Source organism: Myodes glareolus, chromosome 18, assembly GCF_982192425.1.
Source record: "Myodes glareolus chromosome 18, mMyoGla1.1, whole genome shotgun sequence".
Taxonomy (NCBI): domain Eukaryota; kingdom Metazoa; phylum Chordata; class Mammalia; order Rodentia; family Cricetidae; genus Myodes; species Myodes glareolus.
The window spans coordinates 2,154,620-2,180,948 of NC_142043.1; positions in this window are offsets into that span (position 1 = coordinate 2,154,620).

The following is a 26,329-nucleotide window of genomic DNA, read 5'->3' on the forward strand; positions in this document are numbered from 1 at the left end:
ACGCATTAGTGTTTCTTGTGAATGCTTGCAAGTTGCTTAAGGCAATTTCAAAGGAACGTGATTTTCTCTGAAAGGACAGCATTTAGAAAGTGAAGCAACACTCCATTCACTTCGCACAGTGAATTGAAGTGTTGGAAGAGAAGGCTGCTCTTTCAGAGAAATGCATGTGAATTTCTTGTGAATGCTTGAAAGTTGCTTAAGGCACTTTCAAACAAAAGTGATTTTCTCTGAAAGGACAGGATTTAGAAAGTGAAGCAACACTCCATTCACTTCGCACAGTGAATTGAAGTGTTGGAACAGACTGCTTCTATTTCAGAGAAACGCATGTGTTTTTCCTGTGAATGCTTGAAAGTAGCTTAAGGCACTTTCAAAGGAAAGTGATTTTCTCTGAAAGGACAGCATTTAGAAAGTGAAGTAACATTCCATTCAATTCGCACAGTGAATTGAAGTGTTGGAACAGACTGCTTCTCTTTCAGAGAAATGCATATGAGCTTCTGTTGAATGCTTGTAAGTAGCTCAAGGCTCTTTCAAAGGTAAGTGATTTTCTCTGAAAGGACAGCATTTAGAAAGTAAAGCAACACTCCATTCCCTTCGTGCAATGAATTGAAGTGTTGGAACCGACTGCTTCTCTTTCATAGAAACGCATTAGTGTTTCTTGTGAATGCTTGCAAGTAGCTTAAGGCACTTTCAAAGGAAAGTGATTTTCTCTGAAAGGACAGCATTTAGAAAGTGAAGCAACACTCCATTCTCTTCGCACAGAAAATTGAAGTGTTGAAACAGACTGCTTCTCTTTCAGAGAAATGCATGTGAGTTTCTGTTGAATGCTTGTAAGTAGCTTAAGGCACTTTCAAAGGAAAGTGATTTTCTCTGAAAGGACAGCATTTAGAAAGTGAAGCAACACTCCATTCACTTTGCACAGTGAATTGAAGTGTTGGAACAGACTGCTTCTCTTTCAGAGAAACGCATGTGAGTTTCTTCCTAATGCTTGCAAGTAGCTTAAGGCACTTTCAAAGGAAAGTGATTTTCTCTAAAAGGAGAGCATTTTGAAAGTGAAGCAACACTCCATTCACTTCGCACAGTGAATTGAAGTGTTGGAACAGACTGCTTCTCTATCAGAGAAACGCATGTGAGTTTCTGGTGAATGCTTGTAAGTAGCTTAAGGCACTTTCAAAGGAAAGTGATTTTCTCTGAAAGGACAGCATTTAGAAAGTAAAGCAACACGCCATTCCCTTCGTGCAGTGAATTGAAGTGTTGGAACCGACTGCTTCTCTTTCATAGAAACGCATTAGTGTTTCTTGTGAATGCTTGCAAGTTGCTTAAGGCAATTTCAAAGGAACGTGATTATCTCTGAAAGGACAGCATTTAGAAAGTGAAGCAACACTCCATTCACTTCGCACAGTGAATTGAAGTGTTGGAAGAGAAGGCTGCTCTTTCAGAGAAATGCATGTGAATTTCTTGTGAATGCTTGAAAGTTGCTTAAGGCACTTTCAAACAAAAGTGATTTTCTCTGAAAGGACAGGATTTAGAAAGTGAAGCACCACTCCATTCACTTCGCACAGTGAATTGAAGTGTTGGAACAGACTGCTTCTATTTCAGAGAAACGCATGTGTGTTTCCTGTGAATGCTTGAAAGTAGCTTAAGGCACTTTCAAAGGAAAGTTATTTTCTCTGAAAGGACAGCATTTAGAAAGTGAAGTAACATTCCATTCACTTCGCACAGTGAATTGAAGTGTTGGAACAGACTGCTTATCTTTCAGAGAAATGCATATGAGCTTCTGTTGAATGCTTGTAAGTAGCTCAAGGCTCTTTTAAAGGTAAGTGATTTTCTCTGAAAGGACAGCATTTAGAAAGTAAAGCAACACTCCATTCCCTTCGTGCAATGAATTGAAGTGTTGGAACCGACTGCTTCTCTTTCATAGAAACGCATTAGTGTTTCTTGTGAATGCTTGCAAGTAGCTTAAGGCACATTCAAAGGAAAGTGATTTTCTCTGAAAGGACAGCATTTAGAAAGTGAAGCAACACTCCATTCTCTTCGCACAGAGAATTGAAGTGTTGGAACAGACTGCTTCTCTTTCAGAGAAATGCATGTGAGTTTCTGTTGAATGCTTGTAAATAGCTTAAGGCACTTTCAAAGGAAAGTGATTTTCTCTGAAAGGACAGCATTTAGAAAGTGAAGCAACACTCCATTCACTTTGCACAGTGAATTGAAGTGTTGGAACAGACTGCTTCTCTTTCAGAGAAACGCATGTGAGTTTCTTCCTAATGCTTGCAAGTAGCTTAAGGCACTTTTAAAGGAAAGTGATTTTCTCTGAAAGGACAGCATTTAGAAAGTGAAGCAACACTCCATTCACTTCGCACAGTGAATTGAAGTGTTGGAACAGACTGCTTCTCTATCAGAGAAACGCATGTGAGTTTCTGGTGAATGCTTGTAAGTAGCTTAAGGCACTTTCAAAGGAAAGTGATTTTCTCTGAAAGGACAGCATTTAGAAAGTAAAGCAACACGCCATTCCCTTCGTGCAATGAATTGAAGTATTGGAACCGACTGCTTCTCTTTCATAGAAACGCATTAGTGTTTCTTGTGAATGCTTGCAAGTAGCTTAAGGCACTTTCAAAGGAAAGTGATTTTCTCTGAAAGGACAGCATTTAGAAAGTGAAGCAGCACTCCATTCACTTCGCACAGAGAACTGAAGTGTTGGAACAGACTGCTTCTCTTTCAGAGAAATGCATGTGAGTTTCTGTTGAATGCTTGTAAGTAGCTTAAGGCACTTTCAAAGGAAAGTGATTTTCTCTGAAAGGACAGCATTTAGAAAGTCAAGCAACACTCCATTCACTTTGCACAGTGAATTGAAGTGTTGGAACAGACTGCTCCTCTTTCAGAGAAACGCATGTGAGTTTCTTCCTAATGCTTGCAAGTAGCTTAAGGCACTTTCAAAGGAAAGTGATTTTCTCTGAAAGGACAGCATTTAGAAAGTGAAGCAACACTCCATTCACTTCGCACAGTGAATTGAAGTGTTGGAACAGACTGCTTCTCTATCAGAGAAACGCATGTGTGTTTCTGGTGAATGCTTGTAAGTAGCTTAAGGCACTTTCAAAGGAAAGTGATTTTCTCTGAAAGGACAGCATTTAGAAAGTGATGCAACACTCCATTCTCTTCGTGCAGTGAATTGAAGTGTTGGAACAGAGTGCTTCTCTTTCATATAAACGCATTAGTGTTTCTTGTGAATGCTTGCAAATTGCTTAAGGCACGTTCAAAGGAAAGTGATTTTCTCTGAAAGTACAGCATTTAGAAAGTGAAGCAACACTCCATACACTTTGCACAGTGAATTGAAGTGTTGAAACAGACTGCTTCTCTTTCAGAGAAACGCATGTGAGCTTTTTGTGAATGCTTGAAAGTAGTTTAAGGCACTTTCAAAAGAAAGTGATTTTCTCTGAACGGACAGAATTTAGAAAGTGAAGCAACACTCCATTCACTTCACACAGTGAATTTAAGTGTTGGAACAGACTGCTTCTCTTTCAGAGAAACGCATGTGAGTTTCTTCCTAATGCTTGCAAGAAGCTTAAGGCACTTTCAAAGGAAAGTGATTTTCTCTGAAAGGACAGCATTTCGAAAGTGAGGCAACACTCCATTCACTTTGCACAGTGAATTGAACTGTTGGAACAGATTGCTTCTCTTTCAGAGAAACACATGTGAGTTTCTGGTGAATGCTTGTAAGTAGCTTAAGGCAATTTCAAAGGAACGTGATTTTCTCTGAAAGGACAGCATTTAGAAAGTGAAGCAACACTCCATTCACTTCGCACAGTGAATTGAAGTGTTGGAAGAGAAGGCTTCTCTTTCAGAGAAATGCATGTGAATTTCTTGTGAATGCTTGAAAGTTGCTTAAGGCACTTTCACACAAAAGTGATTTTCTCTGAAAGGACAGTATTTAGAAAGTGAAGCAACACTCCATTCACTTCGCACAGTGAATTGAAGTGTTGGAACAGACTGCTTCTATTTCAGAGAAACGCATGTGTGTTTCCTGTGAATGCTTGAAAGTAGCTTAAGGCACTTTCAATAGGAAAGTGATTTTCTCTGAAAGGACAGCATTTAGAAAGTGAAGCAACACTCCATTCACTTCGCACAGAGTTGAAGTGTTGGAATAGATTGCGTCTCTTTCAGAGAAATGCATGTGAGTTTCTGTTGAATGCTTGTAAGTAGCTAAAGGCACTTTCAAAGGAAAGTGATTTTCTCTGAAAGGACAGCATTTAGAAAGTGAAGCAACACTCCATTCCCTTCGTGCAGTGAATTGAAGTGTTGGAACAGAGTGCTTCTCTTTCAGAGAAACGCATGTGAGCTTTTTGTGAATGCTTGAAAGTAGTTTAAGGCACTTTCAAAAGAAAGTGATTTTCTCTGAAAGGACAGAATTTAGAAAGTGAAGTAACACTCCATTCACTTCGCACAGTGAATTGAAGTGTTGGAACAGACTGCTTCTCTTTCAGAGAAATGCATGTGAGTTTCTGGTGAATGCTTGTAAGTAGCTTAAGGCAATTTCAAAGGAACGTGATTTTCTCTGAAAGGACAGCATTTAGAAAGTGAAGCAACACTCCATTCACTTCGCACAGTGAATTGAAGTGTTGGAAGAGAAGGCTTCTCTTTCAGAGAAATGCACGTGAATTTCTTGTGAATGCTTGAAAGTTGCTTAAGGCACTTTCAAACAAAAGTGATTTTCTCTGAAAGGACAGGATTTAGAAAGTGAAGCAACACTCCATTCACTTCGCACAGTGAATTGAAGTATTGGAACAGACTGCTTCTCTTTCAGAGAAATGCATGTGAGTTTCTGATGAATACTTGTAAGTAGCTTAAGGCACTTTCAAAGGAAAGTGATTTTCTCTGAAAGGACAGCATTTAGAAAGTGAAGCAACACTCCATTCACTTCGCACATTGAATTGAAGTGTTGGAACAGACTGCTTCTCTTTCAGAGAAACGCATGTGAGTTTCTGTTGAATGCTTGTAAGTAGCTTAAGGCACTTTCAAAGGAAAGTGATTTTCTCTGAAAGGACAGCATTTAGAAAGTGAGGCAACACTCCATTCACTTCACACAGTGAATTGAAGTTTTGGAACAGACTGCTTCTCTTTCAGAGAAACGCATGTGAGTTTCTTCCTAATGCTTGCAAGTAGCTTAAGGCACTTTCAAAGGAAAGTGATTTTCTCTGAAAGGACAGCATTTAGAAAGTGAAGCAACACTCCATTCACTTCGCACAGTGAATAGAAGTGTTGGAACAGACTGCTTCTTTTTCAGAGAAATGCATGTGAGTTTCTGGTGAATGCTTGTTAGTAGCTCAAGGCTCTTTCAAAGGAAAGTGATTTTTTCTGAAAGGACAGCATTTAGAAAGTAAAGCAACACTCCATTCACTTCGCACAGAGTTGAAGTGTTGGAACAGATTGCTTCTCTTTCAGAGAAATGCATGTGAGTTTCTGTTGAATGCTTGTAAGTAGCTTAAGGCACTTTCAAAGGAAAGTGATTTTCTCTGAAAGGACAGCATTTAGAAAGTGAAGCAACACTCCATTCACTTCGCACAGTGAATTGAAGTGTTGGATCAGACTGCTTGTCTTTCATAGAAACGCATTTGTATTTCTTGTGAATGATTGCAAGTAGCTTAAGGCACTTTCAAAGAAAGGTGATTTTCTCTGAAAGGACAGCATTTAGAAAGTGAAGCAACACTCCATTCACTTCACATAGTGAATTGAAGTGTTGGAACACACTGCTTCTCTTTCAGAGAAACGCATGTTAGTTTCTTCCTAGTGCTTGCAAGAAGCTTAAGGCACTTTCAAAGGAAAGTGATTTTCTCTGAAAGGACAGCATTTCGAAAGTGAGGCAACACTCCATTCACTTTGCACAGTGAATTGAAGTGATGGAACAGATTGCTTCTCTTTCAGAGAAACACATGTCAGTTTCTGGTGAATGCTTGTAAGTAGCTTAAGGCAATTTCAAAGGAACGTGATTTTCTCTGAAAGGACAGCATTTAGAAAGTGAAGCAACACTCCATTCACTTCGCACAGTGAATTGAAGTGTTGGAAGAGAAGGCTGCTCTTTCAGAGAAATGCATGTGAATTTCTTGTGAATGCTTGAAAATTGCTTAAGGCACTTTCAAACAAAAGTGATTTTCTCTGAAAGGACAGGATTTAGAAAGTGAAGCAACACTCCATTCACTTCGCACAGTGAATTGAAGTGTTGGAACAGACTGCTTCTATTTCAGAGAAACGCATGTGTGTTTCCTGTGAATGCTTGAAAATAGCTTAAGGCACTTTCAAAGGAAAGTGATTTTCTCTGAAAGGACAGCATTTAGAAAGTGAAGTAACATTCCATTCACTTCGCACAGTGAATTGAAGTGTTGGAACAGACTGCTTCTCTTTCAGAGAAATGCATATGAGTTTCTGTTGAATGCTTGTAAGTAGCTCAAGGCTCTTTCAAAGGAAAGTGATTTTCTCTGAAAGGACAGCATTTAGAAAGTAAAGCAACACTCCATTCCCTTCGTGCAATGAATTGAAGTGTTGGAACATACTGCTTCTCTTTCAGAGAAACGCATGTGAATTTCTGTTGAATGCTTGTAATTAGCTTAAGGCACTTTCAAAGGGAAGTGATTTTCTCTGAAAGGACAGCATTTAGAAAGTGAAGCAACACTCCATTCACTTCGCACAGAGAATTGAAGTGTTGGAACAGACTGCTTCTCTTTCAGAGAAATGCATGTGAGTTTCTGTTGAATGCTTGCAAGTAGCTTAAGGCACTTTCAAAGGAAAGTGAATTTCTCTTAAAGGACAGCATTTAGAAAGTGAAGCAACACTCTGTTCACTTTGCACAGTGAATTGAAGTGTTGGAACAGACTGCTTCTCTTTCAGAGAAACGCATGTGAGTTTCTTCCTAATGCTTGCAAGTAGCTTAAGGCACTTTCAAAGGAAAGTGATTTTCTCTGAAAGGACAGCATTTAGAAAGTGAAGCAACACTCCATTCACTTCGCACAATGAATTGAAGTGTTGGAACAGACTGCTTCTCTTTCAGAGAAACGCATGTGAGTTTCTGGTGAATGCTTGTAAGTAGCTTAAGGCACTTTCAAAGGAAAGTGATTTTCTCTGAAAGGACAGCATTTAGAAAGTGAAGCAACACTCCATTCCCTTCGTGCAGTGAATTGAAGTGTTGGAACAGAGTGCTTCTCTTTCAGAGAAACGCATGTGAGCTTTTTGTGAATGCTTGAAAGTTGCTTAAGGCACTTTCAAACAAAAGTGATTTTCTCTGAAAGGACAGGATTTAGAAAGTGAAGCAACACTCCATTCACTTCGCACAGTGAATTGAAGTGTTGGAACTGACTGCTTCTCTTTCAGAGAAATGCATGTGAGTATCTGATGAATGCTTGTAAGTAGCTTAAGGCACTTTCAAAGGAAAGTGATTTTCTCTGAAAGGACAGCATTTAGAAAGTGAAGCAACACTCCATTCACTTCGCACAGTGAATTGTAGTGTTGGAACAGACTGCTTCTCTTTCAGAGAAACGCATGTGAGTTTTTGTTGAATGCTTGTAAGTAGCTTAAGGCACTTTCAAAGGAAAGTGATTTTCTCTGAAAGGACAGCATTTAGAAAGTGAGGCAACACTCCATTCACTTCACACAGTGAATTGAAGTTTTGGAACAGACTGCTTCTCTTTCAGAGAAACGCATGTGAGTTTCTTCCTAATGCTTGCAAGTAGCTTAAGGCACTTTCAAAGGAAAGTGATTTTCTCTGAAAGGACAGCATTTAGAAAGTGAAGCAACACTCCATTCACTTCGCACAGTGAATAGAAGTGTTGGAACAGACTGCTTCTTTTTCAGAGAAATGCATGTGAGTTTCTGGTGAATGCTTGTAAGTAGCTTAAGGCAATTTCAAAGGAACGTGATTTTCTCTGAAAGGACAGCATTTAGAAAGTGAAGCAACACTCCATTCACTTCGCACAGTGAATTGAAGTGTTGGAAGAGAAGGCTTCTCTTTCAGAGAAATGCATGTGAATTTCTTGTGAATGCTTGAAAGTTGCTTAAGGCACTTTCAAACAAAAGTGATTTTCTCTGAAAGGACAGGATTTAGAAAGTGAAGCAACACTCCATTCACTTCGCACAGTGAATTGAAGTGTTGGAACAAACTGCTTCTCTTTCATAGAAACGCATTAGTGTTTCTTGTGAATGCTTGCAAGTAGCTTAAGGCACTTTCAAAGGAAAGTGATTTTCTCTGAAAGGACAGCATTTAGAAAGTGAAGCAACACTCCATTCACTTTGCACAGTGAATTGAAGTGTTGGAACAGACTGCTTCTCTTTCAGAGAAACGCATGTGAGTTTCTTCCTAATGCTTGCAAGTAGCTTAGGGCACTTTCAAAGCAAAGTGATTTTCTCTGAAAGGACAGCATTTAGAAAGTGAAGCAACACTCCTATCACTTCGCACAGTGAATTGAAGTGTTGGAACAGACTGCTTTTCTTTCAGAGAAACGCATGTGAGTTTCTGGTGAATGCTTGTAAGTAGCTTAAGGCACTTTCAAAGGAAAGTGATTTTCTCTTAAAGAACAGCATTTAGAAAGTGAAGCAACACTCCATTCACTTCGCACAGTGAATTGAAGTGTTGGAACAGACTGCTTCTATTTCAGAGAAACGCATGTGTGTTTCCTGTTTATGCTTGAAAGTAGCTTAAGGAACTTTCAAAGGAAAGTGATTTTCTCTGAAAGGACAGCATTTAGAAAGTGAAGCAACACTCCATTCACTTCGCACAGAGTTGAAGTGTTGGAAAAGATTGCTTCTCTTTCAGAGAAATGCATGTGAGTTTCTGTTGAATGCTTGTAGGTAGCTTAAGGCACTTTCAAAGGATAGTGATTTTCTCTGAAAGGACAGCATTTAGAAAGTGAAGCAACACTCCATTCCCTTCGTGCAGTGAATTGAAGTGTTGGAACAGACTGCTTGTCTTTCATAGAAACGCATTAGTATTTCTTGTGAATGCTTGCAAGTAGCTTAAGGCACTTTCGAAGGAAAGTGATTTTCTCTGAAAGGACAGCATTTAGAAAGTGAAGCAACACTCCATTCACTTCACATAGTGAATTGAAGTGTTGGAACAGACTGCTTCTCTTTCAGAGAAACGCATGTTAGTTTCTTCCTAATGCTTGCAAGAAGCTTAAGGCACTTTCAAAGGAAAGTGATTTTCTCTGAAAGGACAGCATTTAGAAAGTGAGGCAACACTCCATTCACTTTGCACGGTGAATTGAAGTGTTGGAACAGATTGCTTCTCTTTCAGAGAAACACATGTGAGTTTCTGGTGAATGCTTGTAAGTAGCTTAAGGCAATTTCAAAGGAACGTGATTTTCTCTGAATGGACAGCATTTAGAAAGTGAAGCAACACTCCATTCACTTCGCACAGTGAATTGAAGTGTTGGAAGAGAAGGCTGCTCTTTCAGAGAAATGCATGTGAATTTCTTGTGAATGCTTGAAAGTTGCTTAAGGCACTTTCAAACAAAAGTGATTTTCTCTGAAAGGACAGGATTTAGAAAGTGAAGCAACACTCCATTCACTTCGCACAGTGAATTGAAGTGTTGGAACAGACTGCTTCTATTTCAGAGAAACGCATGTGTGTTTCCTGTGAATGCTTGAAAGTAGCTTAAGGCACTTTAAAAGGAAAGTGATTTTCTCTGAAAGGACAGCATTTAGAAAGTGAAGTAACATTCCATTCACTTCGCACAGTGAATTGAAGTGTTGGAACAGACTGCTTCTCTTTCAGAGAAATGCATATGAGTTTCTGTTGAATGCTTGTAAGTAGCTCAAGGCTCTTTCAAAGGAAAGTGAATTTCTCTGAAAGGACAGCATTTAGAAAGTAAAGCAACACTCCATTCCTTTCGTGCAGTGAATTGAAGTGTTAGAACAGAGTGCTTCTCTTTCATATAAACGCATTAGTGTTTCTTGTGAATGCTTGCAAGTTGCTTAAGGCACTTTCAAAGGAAAGTGATTTTCTCTGAAAGGACATCATTTAGGAAGTGAAGCAACACTCCATACACTTTGCACAGTGAATTGAAGTGTTGAAACAGACTGCTTCTCTTTCAAGAAACGCATGTGAGCTTTTTGTGAATGCTTGAAAGTAGTTTAAGGCACTTTCAAAAGAAAGTGATTTTCTCTGAAAGGACAGAATTTAGAAAGTGAAGCAACACTCTATTCACTTCGCACAGTGACTTGAAGTGTTGGAACAGACTGCTTCTCTTTCAGAGAAACGCATGTGAGTTTCTGGTGAATGCTCGTAAGTAGCTTAAGGCACTTTCAAAGGAAAGTGATTTTCTCTGAAAAGACAGCATTTAGAAAGTGAGGCAACACTCCATTCACTTCACACAGTGAATTGAAGTTTTGGAACAGAGTGCTTCTCTTTCAGAGAAACGCATGTGAGTTTCTTCCTAATGGTTGCAAGTAGCTCAAGGCACATTCAAAGGAAAGTGATTTTCTCTGAAAGGACAGCATTTAGAAAGTGAAGCAACACTCCATTCACTTCGCACAGTGAATTGAAGTGTTGGAACAGACTGCTTCTTTTTCAGAGAAATGCATGTGAGTTTCTGTTGAATGCTTGTAAGTAGCTCACGGCTCTTTCAAAGGAAAGTGATTTTTTCTGAAAGGACAGCATTTAGAAAGTAAAGTAACACTCCATTCCCTTCGTGCAATGAATTGAAGTGTTGAAACAGACTGCTTCTCTTTCATAGAAACGCATTAGTGTTTCTTGTGAATGCTTGCAAGTAGCTTAAGGCACTTTCAAAGGAAAGTGATTTTCTCTGAAAGGACAGCATTTTGAAAGTGAAGCAACACTCCATTCACTTAGCACAGAGAATTGAAGTGTTGGAACAGATTGCTTCTCTTTCAGAGAAACACATGTGAGTTTCTGGTGAATGCTTGTAAGTAGCTTAAGGCAATTTCAAAGGAACGTGATTTTCTCTGAATGGACAGCATTTAGAAAGTGAAGCAACACTCCATTCACTTCGCACAGTGAATTGAAGTGTTGGAAGAGAAGGCTGCTCTTTCAGAGAAATGCATGTGAATTTCTTGTGAATGCTTGAAAGTTGCTTAAGGCACTTTCAAACAAAAGTGATTTTCTCTGAAAGGACAGGATTTAGAAAGTGAAGCAACACTCCATTCACTTCGCACAGTGAATTGAAGTGTTGGAACAGACTGCTTCTATTTCAGAGAAACGCATGTGTGTTTCCTGTGAATGCTTGAAAGTAGCTTAAGGCACTTTAAAAGGAAAGTGATTTTCTCTGAAAGGACAGCATTTAGAAAGTGAAGTAACATTCCATTCACTTCGCACAGTGAATTGAAGTGTTGGAACAGACTGCTTCTCTTTCAGAGAAATGCATATGAGTTTCTGTTGAATGCTTGTAAGTAGCTCAAGGCTCTTTCAAAGGAAAGTGAATTTCTCTGAAAGGACAGCATTTAGAAAGTAAAGCAACACTCCATTCCTTTCGTGCAGTGAATTGAAGTGTTAGAACAGAGTGCTTCTCTTTCATATAAACGCATTAGTGTTTCTTGTGAATGCTTGCAAGTTGCTTAAGGCACTTTCAAAGGAAAGTGATTTTCTCTGAAAGGACATCATTTAGGAAGTGAAGCAACACTCCATACACTTTGCACAGTGAATTGAAGTGTTGAAACAGACTGCTTCTCTTTCAAGAAACGCATGTGAGCTTTTTGTGAATGCTTGAAAGTAGTTTAAGGCACTTTCAAAAGAAAGTGATTTTCTCTGAAAGGACAGAATTTAGAAAGTGAAGCAACACTCTATTCACTTCGCACAGTGACTTGAAGTGTTGGAACAGACTGCTTCTCTTTCAGAGAAACGCATGTGAGTTTCTGGTGAATGCTCGTAAGTAGCTTAAGGCACTTTCAAAGGAAAGTGATTTTCTCTGAAAAGACAGCATTTAGAAAGTGAGGCAACACTCCATTCACTTCACACAGTGAATTGAAGTTTTGGAACAGAGTGCTTCTCTTTCAGAGAAACGCATGTGAGTTTCTTCCTAATGGTTGCAAGTAGCTCAAGGCACATTCAAAGGAAAGTGATTTTCTCTGAAAGGACAGCATTTAGAAAGTGAAGCAACACTCCATTCACTTCGCACAGTGAATTGAAGTGTTGGAACAGACTGCTTCTTTTTCAGAGAAATGCATGTGAGTTTCTGTTGAATGCTTGTAAGTAGCTCACGGCTCTTTCAAAGGAAAGTGATTTTTTCTGAAAGGACAGCATTTAGAAAGTAAAGTAACACTCCATTCCCTTCGTGCAATGAATTGAAGTGTTGAAACAGACTGCTTCTCTTTCATAGAAACGCATTAGTGTTTCTTGTGAATGCTTGCAAGTAGCTTAAGGCACTTTCAAAGGAAAGTGATTTTCTCTGAAAGGACAGCATTTTGAAAGTGAAGCAACACTCCATTCACTTAGCACAGAGAATTGAAGTGTTGGAACAGATTGCTTCTCTTTCAGAGAAATGCATGTGAATTTCTGTTGAATGCTTGTAAGTAGCTTAAGGCACATTCAGAGGAAAGGGATTTTCTCTGAAAGGACAGCATTTCGAAAGTGAGGCTACACTCCATTCACTTTGCACAGTGAATTGAAGTGTTGGAACAGATTGCTTCTCTTTCAGAGAAACACATGTGAGTTTCTGGTGAATGCTTGTAAGTAGCTTAAGGCTATTTCAAAGGAAAGTGATTTTCTCTGAAAGGACAGCATTTAGAAAGTGAAGCAACACTCCATTCACTTCGCACAGTGAATTGAAGTGTTGGAAGAGAAGGCTTCTCTTTCAGAGAAATGCATGTGAATTTCTTGTGAATGCTTGAAAGTTGCTTAAGGCACTTTCAAACGAAAGTGATTTTCTCTGAAAGGACAGGATTTAGAAAGTGAAGCAACACTCCATTCACTTCGCAGAGTGAATTGAAGTGTTGGAACAGACTGCTTCTATTTCAGAGAAACGCATGTGCGTTTCCTGTGAATGCTTGTAAGTAGATTAAGGCACTTTCAAAGGAGAGTGATTTTCTCTGAAAGGACAGCATTTAGAAAGTGAAGTAACATTCCATTCACTTCGCACAGTGAATTGAAGTGTTGGAACAGACTGCTTCTCTTTCAGAGAAATGCATATGAGTTTCTGTTGAATGCTTGTAAGTAGCTCAAGGCTCTTTCAAAGGAAAGTGATTTTCTCTGAAAGGACAGCATTTAGAAAGTAAAGCAACACTCCATTCCCTTCGTGCATTGAATTGAAGTGTTGGAACAGACTGCTTCTCTTTCATAGAAACGCATTAGTGTTTCTTGTGAATGCTTGCAAGTAGCTTAAGGCACTTTCAAAGGAAAGTGATTTTCTCTGAAAGGACAGCATTTAGAAAGTGAAGCAACACTCCATTCACTTTGCACAGTGAAATGAAGTGTTGGAACAGACTGCTTCTCTTTCAGAGAAACGCATGTGAGTTTCTTCCTAATGCTTGCAAGTAGCTTAAGGCACTTTCAAAGGAAAGTGATTTTCTCTGAAAGGACAGCATTTAGAAAGTGAAGCAACACTCCATTCACTTTGCACAGTGAATTGAAGTGTTGGAACAGACTGCTTCTCTTTCAGAGAAACGCATGTGAGTTTCTGGTGAATGCTTGTAAGTAGCTTAAGGCACTTTCAAAGGAAAGTGATTTTCTCTGAAAGGACAGCATTTAGAAAGTAAAGCAACACTCCATTCCCTTCGTGCAGTGAATTGAAGTGTTGGAACAGAGTGCTTCTCTTTCATATAAACGCATTAGTGTTTCTTGTGAATGCTTGCAAGTTGCTTAAGGCACTTTCAAAGGAAAGTGATTTTCTCCGAAAGGACAGCATTTAGAAAGTGAAGCAACACTCCATACACTTTGCACAGTGAATTGAAGTGTTGAAACAGACTGCTTCTCTTTCAGAGAAACGCATGTGAGCTTTTTGTGAATGCTTGAAAGTAGTTTAAGGCACTTTCAAAAGAAAGGGATTTTCTCTCAAAAGACAGAATTTAGAAAGTGAAGCAACACTCCATTCAATTCGCACAGTGAATTGAAGTGTTGGAACAGACTGCTTCTCTTTCAGAGAAATGCATGTGAGTTTCTGTTGAAAGCTTGTAAGTAGCTCAAGGCTCTTTCAAAGGAAAGTGATTTTTTCTGAAATGACAGCATTTAGAAAGTGAAGTAACACTCCATTCCCTTCGTGCAATGAATTGAAGTGTTGGAACAGACTGCTTCTCTTTCATAGAAACGCATTAGTGTTTCTTGTGAATGCTTGCAAGTAGCTTAAGGCACTTTCAAAGGAAAGTGATTTTCTCTGAAAGGACAGCATTTCGAAAGTGAGGCTACACTCCATTCACTTTGCACAGTGAATTGAAGTGTTGGAACAGATTGCTTCTCTTTCAGAGAAACACATGTGAGTTTCTGGTGAATGCTTGTAAGTAGCTTAAGGCAATTTCAAAGGAACGAGATTTTCTCTGAAAGGACAGCATTTAGAAAGTGAAGCAACACTCCATTCACTTCGCACAGTGAATTGAAGTGTTGGAACAGACTGCTTCTCTTTCAGAGAAATGCATATGAGTTTCTGTTGAATGCTTGTAAGTAGCTCAAGGCTCTTTCAAAGGAAAGTGATTTTCTCTGAAAGGACAGCATTTAGAAAGTAAAGCAACACTCCATTCCCTTCGTGCAATGAATTGAAGTGTTGGAACAGACTGCTTCTCTTTCAGAGAAACGCATGTGAGTTTCTCCCTAATGCTTGCAAGTAGCTTAAGGCACTTTCAAAGGAAAGTGATTTTCTCTGAAAGGACAGCATTCAGAAAGTGAAGCAACACTCCATTCACTTCGCACAGTGAATTGAAGTTTTGGAACAGACTGCTTCTCTTTCAGAGAAACGCATGTGAGTTTCTTCCTAATGCTTGCAAGTAGCTTAAGGCACTTTCAAAGGAAAGTGATTTTCTCTGAAAGGACAGCATTTAGAAAGTGAAGCAACACTCCATTCACTTCGCACAAAGAATTGAAGTGTTGGAACAGACTGCTTCTATTTCAGAGAAACGCATGTGAGTTTTTTATGAATGCTTGAAAGTAGTTTAAGGCACTTTCAAAGGAAAGTGATTTTCCCTGAATGGACAGAATTTAGAAAGTGAAGCAACACTCCATTCACTTCGCACAGTGAATTGAAGTGTTGGAACAGACTGCTTCTCTTTCAGAGAAATGCATGTGAGTTTCTGTTGAATGCTTGTAAGTAGCTTAAGGCACTTTCAAAGGAAAGTGATTTTCTCTGAAAGGACAGCATTTAGAAAGTGAAGTAACACTCCATTCACTTCGCACAGTGAATTGAAGTGTTGGAACAGACTGCTTCTCCTTCAGAGAAACGCATGTGAGTTTCTTCCTAATGCTTGCAAGAAGCTTAAGGCACTTTCAACGGAAAGTGATTTTCTCTGAAAGGACAGCATTTAGAAAGTGAAGCAACACTCCATTCACTTCGCACATTGAATTGAAGTGTTGGAACAGACTGCTTCTCTTTCAGAGAAACGCATGTGAGTTTCTGTTGAATGCTTGTAAGTAGCTTAAGGCACTTTCAAAGGAAAGTGATTTTCTCTGAAAGGACAGCATTTAGAAAGTGAGGCAACACTCCATTCACTTCACACAGTGAATTGAAGTATTGGAACAGACTGCTTCTCTTTCAGAGAAACGCATGTGAGTTTCTTCCTAATGCTTGCAAGTAGCTTAAGGCACTTTCAAACGAAAGTGATTTTCTCTGAAAGGACAGCATTTAGAAAGTGAAGCAACACTCCATTCACTTTGCACAGTGAATTGAAGTCTTGGAACAGACTGCTTCTCTTTCAGAGAAACGCATGTGAGTTTTTTGTGAATGCTTGAAAGTAGTTTAAGGCACTTTCAATGGAAAGTGATTTTCTCTGAAAGGACAGCATTTAGAAAGTGAGGCAACACTCCATTCACTTTGCACAGTGAATTGAAGTGTTGGAACAGACTGCTTCTCTTTCAGAGAAACGCATGTGAGTTTCTTCCTAATGCTTGCAAGTAGCTTAAGGCACTTTCAAAGGAAAGTGATTTTCTCTGAAAGGACAGCATTTAGAAAGTGAAGCAACACTCCATTCACTTCGCACAGTGAATTGAAGTGTTGGAACAGACTGCTTCTCTTTCAGAGAAACGCATGTGAGTTTCTGGTGAATGCTTGTATGTAGCTTAAGGCACATTCAGAGGAAAGGGATTTTCTCTGAAAGAACAGCATTTCAAAAGTGAGGCTACACTCCATTCACTTTGCACAGTGAATTGAAGTGTTGGAACAGATTGCTTCTCTTTCAGAGAAACACATGTGAGTTTCTGGTGAATGCTTGTAAGTAGCTTAAGGCAATTTCAAAGGAACGTGATTTTCTCTGAAAGGACAGCATTTAGAAAGTGAAGCAACACTCCATTCACTTCGCACAGTGAATTGAAGTGTTGGAAGAGAAGGCTTCTCTTTCAGAGAAATGCATGTGAATTTCTTGTGAATGCTTGAAAGTTGCTTAAGGCACTTTCAAACAAAAGTGATTTTCTCTGAAAGGACAGGATTTAGAAAGTGAAGAAACACTCCATTCACTTCTCACAGTGAATTGAAGTGTTGGAACAGACTGCTTCTCTTTCAGAGAAACGCATGTGTGTTTCCTGTGAATGCTTGAAAGTAGCTTAAGGCACTTTCAAAGGAAAGTGATTCTCTCTGAAAGGACAGCATTTAGAAAGTGAAGTAACATTCCATTCACTTCGCACAGTGAATTGAAGTGTTGGAACAGACTGCTTCTCTTTCAGAGAAACGCATGTGAGTTTCTGGTGAATGCTTGTAAGTAGCTCAAGGCTCTTTCAAAGGAAAGTGATTTTCTCTGAAAGGACAGCATTTAGAAAGTAAAGCAACACTCCATTCCCTTCGTGCAATGAATTGAAGTGTTGGAACAGACTGCTTCTCTTTCATAGAAACGCATTAGTGTTTCTTGTGAATGCTTGCAAGTAGCTTAAGGCACTTTCAAAGGAAAGTGATTTTCTCTGAAAGGACAGCATTTAGAAAGTGAAGCAACACTCCATTCACTTTGCACAGTGAATTGAAGTGTTGGAACAGACTGCTTCTCTTTCAGAGAAACGCATGTGAGTTTCTTCCTAATGCTTGCAAGTAGCTTAAGGCACTTTCAAAGGAAAGTGATTTTCTCCGAAAGGACAGCATTTAGAAAGTGAAGCAACACTCCATTCACTTCGCACAGTGAATTGAAGTGTTGGAACAGACTGCTTCTCTTTCAGAGAAACGCATGTGAGTTTCTGGTGAATGCTTGTTAGTAGCTTAAGGCACTTTCAAAGGAAAGTGATTTTCTCTGAAAGGACAGCATTTAGAAAGTGAAGCAACACTCCATTCCCTTCGTGCAGTGAATTGAACTGTTGGAACAGAGTGCTTCTCTTTCATATAAACGCATTAGTGTTTCTTGTGAATGCTTGCAAGTAGCTTAAGGCACTTTCAATGGAAAGTGATTTTCTCTGAAAGGACAGCATTTAGAAAGTGAAGCAACACTCCATTCACTTCGCACAGAGAATTGAAGTTTTGGAACAGATTGCTTCTCTTTCAGAGAAATGCATGTGAGTTTCTGTTGAATGCTTGTAAGTAGCTTAAGGCACATTCAGAGGAAAGGAATTTTCTCTGAAAGGACAGCATTTAGGAAGTGAAGCAACACTCCATTCACTTCGCACAGTGAATTGAAGTGTTGGAACAGACTGCTTCTCTTTCAGAGAAATGCATGTGAGTTTCTGGTGAATGCTTGTAAGTAGCTTAAGGCACTTTCAAAGGAAAGTGATTTTCTCTGAAAGGACAGCATTTAGTACGTGAAGCAACACTCCATTCACTTCGCACACTGAATTGAATTGTTGGAACAGACTGCTTCTCTTTCAGAGAAACGCATGTGAGTTTCTTCCTAATGCTTGCAAGTAGCTTAAGGCACTTTCAAAGGAAAGTGATTTTCTCTGAAAGGACAGCATTTAGAAAGTGAAGCAACACTCCATTCACCTCGCACAAAGAATTGAAGTGTTGGAACAGACTGCTTCTATTTCAGAGAAACGCATGTGAGTTTTTTATGAATGCTTGAAAGTAGTTTAAGGCACTTTCAAAGGAAAGTGATTTTCCCTGAATTGACAGAATTTAGAAAGTGAAGCAACACTCCATTCACTTCGCACAGTGAATTGAAGTGTTGGAACAGACTGCTTCTCTTTCAGAGAAATGCATATGAGTTTCTGTTGAATGCTTGTAAGGAGCTTAAGGCACTTTCAAAGGAAAGTGATTTTCTCTGAAAGGACGGCATTTAGAAAGTGAAGTAACACTCCATTCACTTCGCACAGTGAATTGAAGTGTTGGAACAGACTGCTTCTCTTTCAGAGAAACGCATGTGAGTTTCTTCCTAATGCTTGCAAGAAGCTTAAGGCACTTTCAACGGAAAGTGATTTTCTCTGAAAGGACAGCATTTAGAAAGTGAGGCAACACTCCATTCACTTCACACAGTGAATTGAAGTATTGGAACAGACTGCTTCTCTTTCAGAGAAACGCATGTGAGTTTCTTCCTAATGCTTGCAAGTAGCTTAAGGCACTTTCAAAGGAAAGTTATTTTCTCTGAAAGGACAGCATTTAGAAAGTGAAGCAACACTCCATTCACTTTGCACAGTGAATTGAAGTGTTGGAACAGACTGCTTCTCTTTCAGAGAAACGCATGTGAGTTTTTTGTGAATGCTTGAAAGTAGTTTAAGGCACTTTCAATGGAAAGTGATTTTCTCTGAAAGGACAGCATTTAGAAAGTGAGGCAACACTCCATTCACTTTGCACCGTGAATTGAAGTGTTGGAACAGACTGCTTCTCTTTCAGAGAAACACATGTGAGTTTCTGGTGAATGCTTGTAAGTAGCTTAAGGCAATTTCAAAAGAGAGTGATTTTCTCTAAAAGGAAAGCATTTAGAAAGTGAAGCAACACTCCATTCACTTCGCACAGTGAATTGAAGTGTTGGAAGAGAAGGCTTCTCTTTCAGAGAAATGCATGTGTGTTTCCTGTGAATGCTTGAAAGTAGCTTAAGGCACTTTCAAAGGAAAGTGATTTTCTCTGAAAGGACAGCATTTAGAAAGTAAAGCAACACTCCATTCCCTTCGTGCAATGAATTGAAGTGTTGGAACAGACTGCTTCTCTTTCATAGAAACGCATTAGTGTTTCTTGTGAATGCTTGCAAGTAGCTTAAGGCACTTTCAAAGGAAAGTGATTTTCTCTGAAAGGACAGCATTTAGAAAGTGAAGCAACACTCCATTCACTTTGCACAGTGAATTGAAGTGTTGGAACAGACTGCTTCTCTTTCAGAGAAACGCATGTGAGTTTCTTCCTAATGCTTGCAAGTAGCTTAAGGCACTTTCAAAGGAAAGTGATTTTCTCTGAAAGGACAGCATTTAGAAAGTGAAGCAACACTCCATTCACTTCGCACATTGAATTGAAGTGTTGGAACAGACTGCTTCTCTTTCAGAGAAACGCATGTGAGTTTCTGTTGAATGCTTGTAAGTAGCTTAAGGAACTTTCAAAGGAAAGTGATTTTCTCTGAAAGGACAGCATTTAGAAAGTGAAGCAACACTCCATTCCCTTCGTGCAGTGAATTGAACTGTTGGAACAGAGTGCTTCTCTTTCATATAAACGCATTAGTGTTTCTTGTGAATGCTTGCAAGTAGCTTAAGGCACTTTCAAAGGAAAGTGATTTTCTCTGAAAGGACAGCATTTAGAAAGTGAAGCAACACTCCATTCACTTCGCACAGAGAATTGAAGTGTTGGAACAGATTGCTTCTCTTTCAGAGAAATGCATGTGAGTTTCTGTTGAATGCTTGTAAGTAGCTTAAGGCACATTCAGAGGAAAGGAATTTTCTCTGAAAAGACAGCATTTAGGAAGTGAAGCAACACTCCATTCATTTCGCACAGTGAATTGAAGTGTTGGAACAGACTGCTTCACTTTCAGAGAAATGCATGTGAGTTTCTGGTGAATGCTTGTAAGTAGCTTAAGGCACTTTCAAAGGAAAGTGATTTTCTCTGAAAGGACAGCATTTAGTACGTGAAGCAACACTCCATTCACTTCGCACACTGAATTGAAGTGTTGGAACAGACTGCTTCTCTTTCAGAGAAACGCATGTGAGTTTCTTCCTAATGCTTGCAAGTAGCTTAAGGCACTTTCAAAGGAAAGTGATTTTCTCTGAAAGGACAGCATTTAGAAAGTGAAGCAACACTCCATTCACTTCGCACAAAGAATTGAAGTGTTGGAACAGACTGCTTCTATTTCAGAGAAACGCATATGAGTTTTTTATGAATGCTTGAAAGTAGTTTAAGGCACTTTCAAAGGAAAGTGATTTTCCCTGAATGGACAGAATTTAGAAAGTGAAGCAACACTCCATTCACTTCGCACAGTGAATTGAAGTGTTGGAACAGACTGCTTCTCTTTCAGAGAAATGCATGTGAGTTTCTGTTGAATGCTTGTAAGTAGCTTAAGGCACTTTCAAAGGAAAGTGATTTTCTCTGAAATGACAGCATTTAGAAAGTGAAGTAACACTCCATTCACTTCGCACAGTGAATTGAAGTGTTGGAACAGTCTGCTTCTCTTTCAGAGAAACGCATGTGAGTTTCTTCCTAATGCTTGCAAGAAGCTTAAGGCACTTTCAACGGAAAGTGATTTTCTCTGAAAGGACAGCATTTAGAAAGTGAAGCAACACTCCCTTCACTTCGACATTGAATTGAAGTGTTGGAACAGACTGCTTCTCTTTCAGAGAAACGCATGTGAGTTTCTGTTGAATGCTTGTAAGTAGCTTAAGGCACTTTCAAAGGAAAGTGATTTTCTCTGAAAGGACAGCATTTAGAAAGTGAGGCAACACTCCATTCACTTCACACAGTGAATTGAAGTATTGGAACAGACTGCTTCTCTTTCAGAGAAACGCATGTGAGTTTCTTCCTAATGCTTGCAAGTAGCTTAAGGCACTTTCAAACGAAAGTGATTTTCTCTGAAAGGACAGCATTTAGAAAGTGAAGCAACACTCCATTCACTTTGCACAGTGAATTGAAGTCTTGGAACAGACTGCTTCTCTTTCAGAGAAACGCATGTGAGTTTTTTGTGAATGCTTGAAAGTAGTTTAAGGCACTTTCAATGGAAAGTGATTTTCTCTGAAAGGACAGCATTTAGAAAGTGAGGCTACACTCCATTCACTTTGCACAGTGAATTGAAGTGTTGGAACAGACTGCTTCTCTTTCAGAGAAACGCATGTGAGTTTCTTCCTAATGCTTGCAAGTAGCTTAAGGCACTTTCAAAGGAAAGTGATTTTCTCTGAAAGGACAGCATTTAGAAAGTGAAGCAACACTCCATTCACTTCGCCCAGTGAATTGAAGTGTTGGAACAGACTGCTTCTCTTTCAGAGAAACGCATGTGAGTTTCTGGTGAATGCTTGTAAGTAGCTTAAGGCACATTCAGAGGAAAGGGATTTTCTCTGAAAGAACAGCATTTCAAAAGTGAGGCTACACTCCATTCACTTTGCACAGTGAATTGAAGTGTTGGAACAGATTGCTTCTCTTTCAGAGAAACACATGTGAGTTTCTGGTGAATGCTTGTAAGTAGCTTAAGGCAATTTCAAAGGAACGTGATTTTCTCTGAAAGGACAGCATTTAGAAAGTGAAGCAACACTCCATTCACTTCGCACAGTGAATTGAAGTGTTGGAAGAGAAGGCTCCTCTTTCAGAGAAATGCATGTGAATTTCTTGTGAATGCTTGAAAGTTGCTTAAGGCACTTTCAAACAAAAGTGATTTTCTCTGAAAGGACAGGATTTAGAAAGTGAAGCAACACTCCATTCACTTCTCACAGTGAATTGAAGTGTTGGAACAGACTGCTTCTCTTTCAGAGAAACGCATGTGTGTTTCCTGTGAATGCTTGAAAGTAGCTTAAGGCACTTTCAAAGGAAAGTGATTTTCTCTGAAAGGACAGCATTTAGAAAGTGAAGCAACACTCCATTCCCTTCGTGCAGTGAATTGAACTGTTGGAACAGAGTGCTTCTCTTTCATATAAACGCATTAGTGTTTCTTGTGAATGCTTGCAAGTAGCTTAAGGCACTTTCAAAGGAAAGTGATTTTCTCTGAAAGGACAGCATTTAGAAAGTGAAGCAACACTCCATTCACTTCGCACAGAGAATTGAAGTTTTGGAACAGATTGCTTCTCTTTCAGAGAAATGCATGTGAGTTTCTGTTGAATGCTTGTAAGTAGCTTAAGGCACATTCAGAGGAAAGGAATTTTCTCTGAAAGGACAGCATTTAGGAAGTGAAGCAACACTCCATTCACTTCGCACAGTGAATTGAAGTGTTGGAACAGACTGCTTCTCTTTCAGAGAAATGCATGTGAGTTTCTGGTGAATGCTTGTAAGTAGCTTAAGGCACTTTCAAAGGAAAGTGATTTTCTCTGAAAGGACAGCATTTAGTACGTGAAGCAACACTCCATTCACTTCGCACACTGAATTGAAGTGTTGGAACAGACTGCTTCTCTTTCAGAGAAACGCATGTGAGTTTCTTCCTAATGCTTGCAAGTAGTTTAAGGCACTTTCAAAGGAAAGTGATTTTCTCTGAAAGGACAGCATTTAGAAAGTGAAGCAACACTCCATTCACTTCGCACAGTGAATTGAAGTGTTGGAACAGACTGCTTCTATTTCAGAGAAACGCATGTGTGTTTCCTGTGAATGCTTGAAAGTAGCTTAAGGAACTTTCAAAGGAAAGTGATTTTCTCTGAAAGGACAGCATTTAGAAAGTGAAGTAACATTCCATTCACTTCGCACAGTGAATTGGAGTGTTGGAACAGACTGCTTCTCTTTCAGAGAAATGCATATGAGTTTCTGTTGAATGCTTGTAAGTAGCTCAAGGCTCTTTCAAAGGAAAGTGATTTTCTCTGAAAGGACAGCATTTAGAAAGTAAAGCAACACTCCATTCCCTTCGTACAATGAATTGAAGTGTTGGAACAGACTGCTTCTCTTTCATAGAAACGCATTAGTGTTTCTTGTGAATGCTTGCAAGTAGCTTAAGGCTCTTTCAAAGGAAAGTGATTTTCTCTGAAAGGACAGCATTTAGAAAGTGAAGCAACACTCCATTCACTTTGCACAGTGAATTGAAGTGTTGGAACAGACTGCTTCTCTTTCAGAGAAATGCATGTGAGTTTCTTCCTAATGCTTGGAAGTAGCTTAAGGCACTTTCAAAGGAAAGTGATTTTCTCTGAAAGGACAGCATTTAGAAAGTGAAGCAACACTCCATTCACTTCGTACAGTGAATTGAAGTGTTGGAACAGACTGCTTCTCTTTCAGAGAAACGCATGTGAGTTTCTGGTGAATGATTGTAAGTAGCTTAAGGCACTTTCAAAGGAAAGTGATTTTTTTCTGAAAGGACAGCATTTAGAAAGTAAAGTAACACTCCATTCCCTTCGTGCAATGAATTGAAGTGTTGGAACAGACTGCTTCTCTTTCATAGAAACGCATTAGTGTTTCTTGTGAATGCTTGCAAGTAGCTTAAGGCACTTTCAAAGGAAAGTGATTTTCTCTGAAAGGACAGCATTTTGAAAGTGAAGCAACACTCCATTCACTTCGCACAGAGAATTGAAGTGTTGGAACAGATTGCTTCTCTTTCAGAGAAATGCATGTGAATTTCTGTTGAATGCTTGTAAGTAGCTTAAGGCACATTCAGAGGAAAGGGATTTTCTCTGAAAGGACAGCATTTCGAAAGTGAGGCTACACTCCATTCACTTTGCACAGTGAATTGAAGTGTAGGAACAGATTGCTTCTCTTTCAGAGAAACACATGTGAGTTTCTGGTGAATGCTTGTAAGAAGCTTAAGGCAATTTCAAAGGAACGTGATTTTCTCTGAAAGGACAGCATTTAGAAAGTGAAGCAACACTCCATTCACTTCGCACAGTGAATTGAAGTGTTGGAAGAGAAGGCTTCTCTTTCAGAGAAATGCATGTGAATTTCTTGTGAATGCTTGAAAGTTGCTTAAGGCACTTTCAAACAAAAGTGATTTTCTTTGAAGGGACAGGATTTAGAAAGTGAAGCAACACTCCATTCACTTCTCACAGTGAACTGAAGTGTTGGAACAGACTGCTTCTCTTTCAGAGAAACGCATGTGTGTTTCCTGTGAATGCTTGAAAGTAGCTTAAGGCACTTTCGAAGGAAAGTGATTTTCTCTGAAAGGACAGCATTTAGAAAGTAAGGCAACACTCCATTCCCTTCGTGCAATGAATTGAAGTGTTGGAACAGACTGCTTCTCTTTCATAGAAACGCATTAGTGTTTCTTGTGAATGCTTGCAAGTAGCTTAAGGCACTTTCAAAGGAAAGTGATTTTCTCTGAAAGGACAGCATTTAGAAAGTGAAGCAACACTCCATTCACTTTGCACAGTGAATTGAAGTGTTGGAACAGACTGCTTCTCTTTCAGAGAAACGCATGTGAGTTTCTTCCTAATGCTTGCAAGTAGCTTAAGGCACTTTCAAAGGAAAGTGATTTTCTCTGAAAGGACAGCATTTAGAAAGTGAAGCAACACTCCATTCACTTCGCACAGTGAATTGAAGTGTTGGAACAGACTGCTTCTCTTTCAGAGAAACGCATGTGAGTTTCTGGTGAATGCTTGTAAGTAGCTTAAGGCACTTTCAAAGGAAAGTGATTTTCTCTGAAAGGACAGCATTTAGAAAGTGAAGCAACACTCCATTCCCTTCGTGCAGTGAATTGAACTGTTGGAACAGAGTGCTTCTCTTTCATATAAACGCATTAGTGTTTCTTGTGAATGCTTGCAAGTAGCTTAAGGCACTTTCAAAGGAAAGTGATTTTCTCTGAAAGGACAGCATTTAGGAAGTGAAGCAACACTCCATTCACTTCGCACAGTGAATTGAAGTGTTGGAACAGACTGCTTCTCTTTCAGAGAAATGCATGTGAGTTTCTGGTGAATGCTTGTAAGTAGCTTAAGGCACTTTCAAAGGAAAGTGATTTTCTCTGAAAGGACAGCATTTAGTACGTGAAGCAACACTCCATTCACTTCGCACACTGAATTGAAGTGTTGGAACAGACTGCTTCTCTTTCAGAGAAACGCATGTGAGTTTCTTCCTAATGCTTGCAAGTAGCTTAAGGCACTTTCAAAGGAAAGTGATTTTCTCTGAAAGGACAGCATTTAGAAAGTGAAGCAACACTCCATTCACTTCGCACAAAGAATTGAAGTGTTGGAACAGACTGCTTCTATTTCAGAGAAACGCATGTGAGTTTTTTATGAATGCTTGAAAGTAGTTTAAGGCACTTTCAAAGGAAAGTGATTTTCCCTGAAAGGACAGAATTTAGAAAGTGAAGCAACACTCCATTCACTTCGCACAGTGAATTGAAGTGTTGGAACAGACTGCTTCTCTTTCAGAGAAATGCATGTGAGTTTCTGTTGAATGCTTGTAAGTAGCTTAAGGCACTTTCAAAGGAAAGTGATTTTCTCTGAAAAAACAGCATTTAGAAAGTGAAGCAACACTCCATTCACTTCGCACAGCGAATTGAAGTGTTGGAACAGACTGCTTCTCTTTCAGAGAAACGCATGTGAGTTTCTTCCTAATGCTTGCAAGAAGCTTAAGGCACTTTCAACGGAAAGTGATTTTCTCTGAACGGACAGCATTTAGAAAGTGAAGTAACACTCCATTCACTTCGCACATTGAATTGAAGTGTTGGAACAGACTGCTTCTCTTTCAGAGAAACGCATGTGAGTTTCTGTTGAATGCTTGTAAGTAGCTTAAGGCACGTTCAAAGGAAAGAGATTTTCTCTGAAAGGACAGCATTTAGAAAGTAAAGCAACACTCCATTCCCTTCGTGCAATGAATTGAAGTGTTGGAACAGACTGCTTCTCTTTCATAGAAACGCATTAGTGTTTCTTGTGAATGCTTGCAAGTAGCTTAAGGCACTTTCAAAGGAAAGTGATTTTCTCTGAAAGGACAGCATTTAGAAAGTGAAGCAACACTCCATTCACTTTGCACAGTGAATTGAAGTGTTGGAACAGACTGCTTCTCTTTCAGAGAAACGCATGTGAGTTTCTTCCTAATGCTTGCAAGTAGCTTAAGGCACTTTCAAAGGAAAGTGATTTTCTCTGAAAGGACAGCATTTAGAAAGTGAAGCAACACTCCATTCACTTCGCACAGTGAATTGAAGTGTTGGAACAGACTGCTTCTCTTTCAGAGAAACGCATGTGAGTTTCTGGTGAATGCTTGTAAGTAGCTTAAGGCACTTTCAAAGGAAAGTGATTTTCTCTGAAAGGACAGCATTTAGAAAGTGAAGC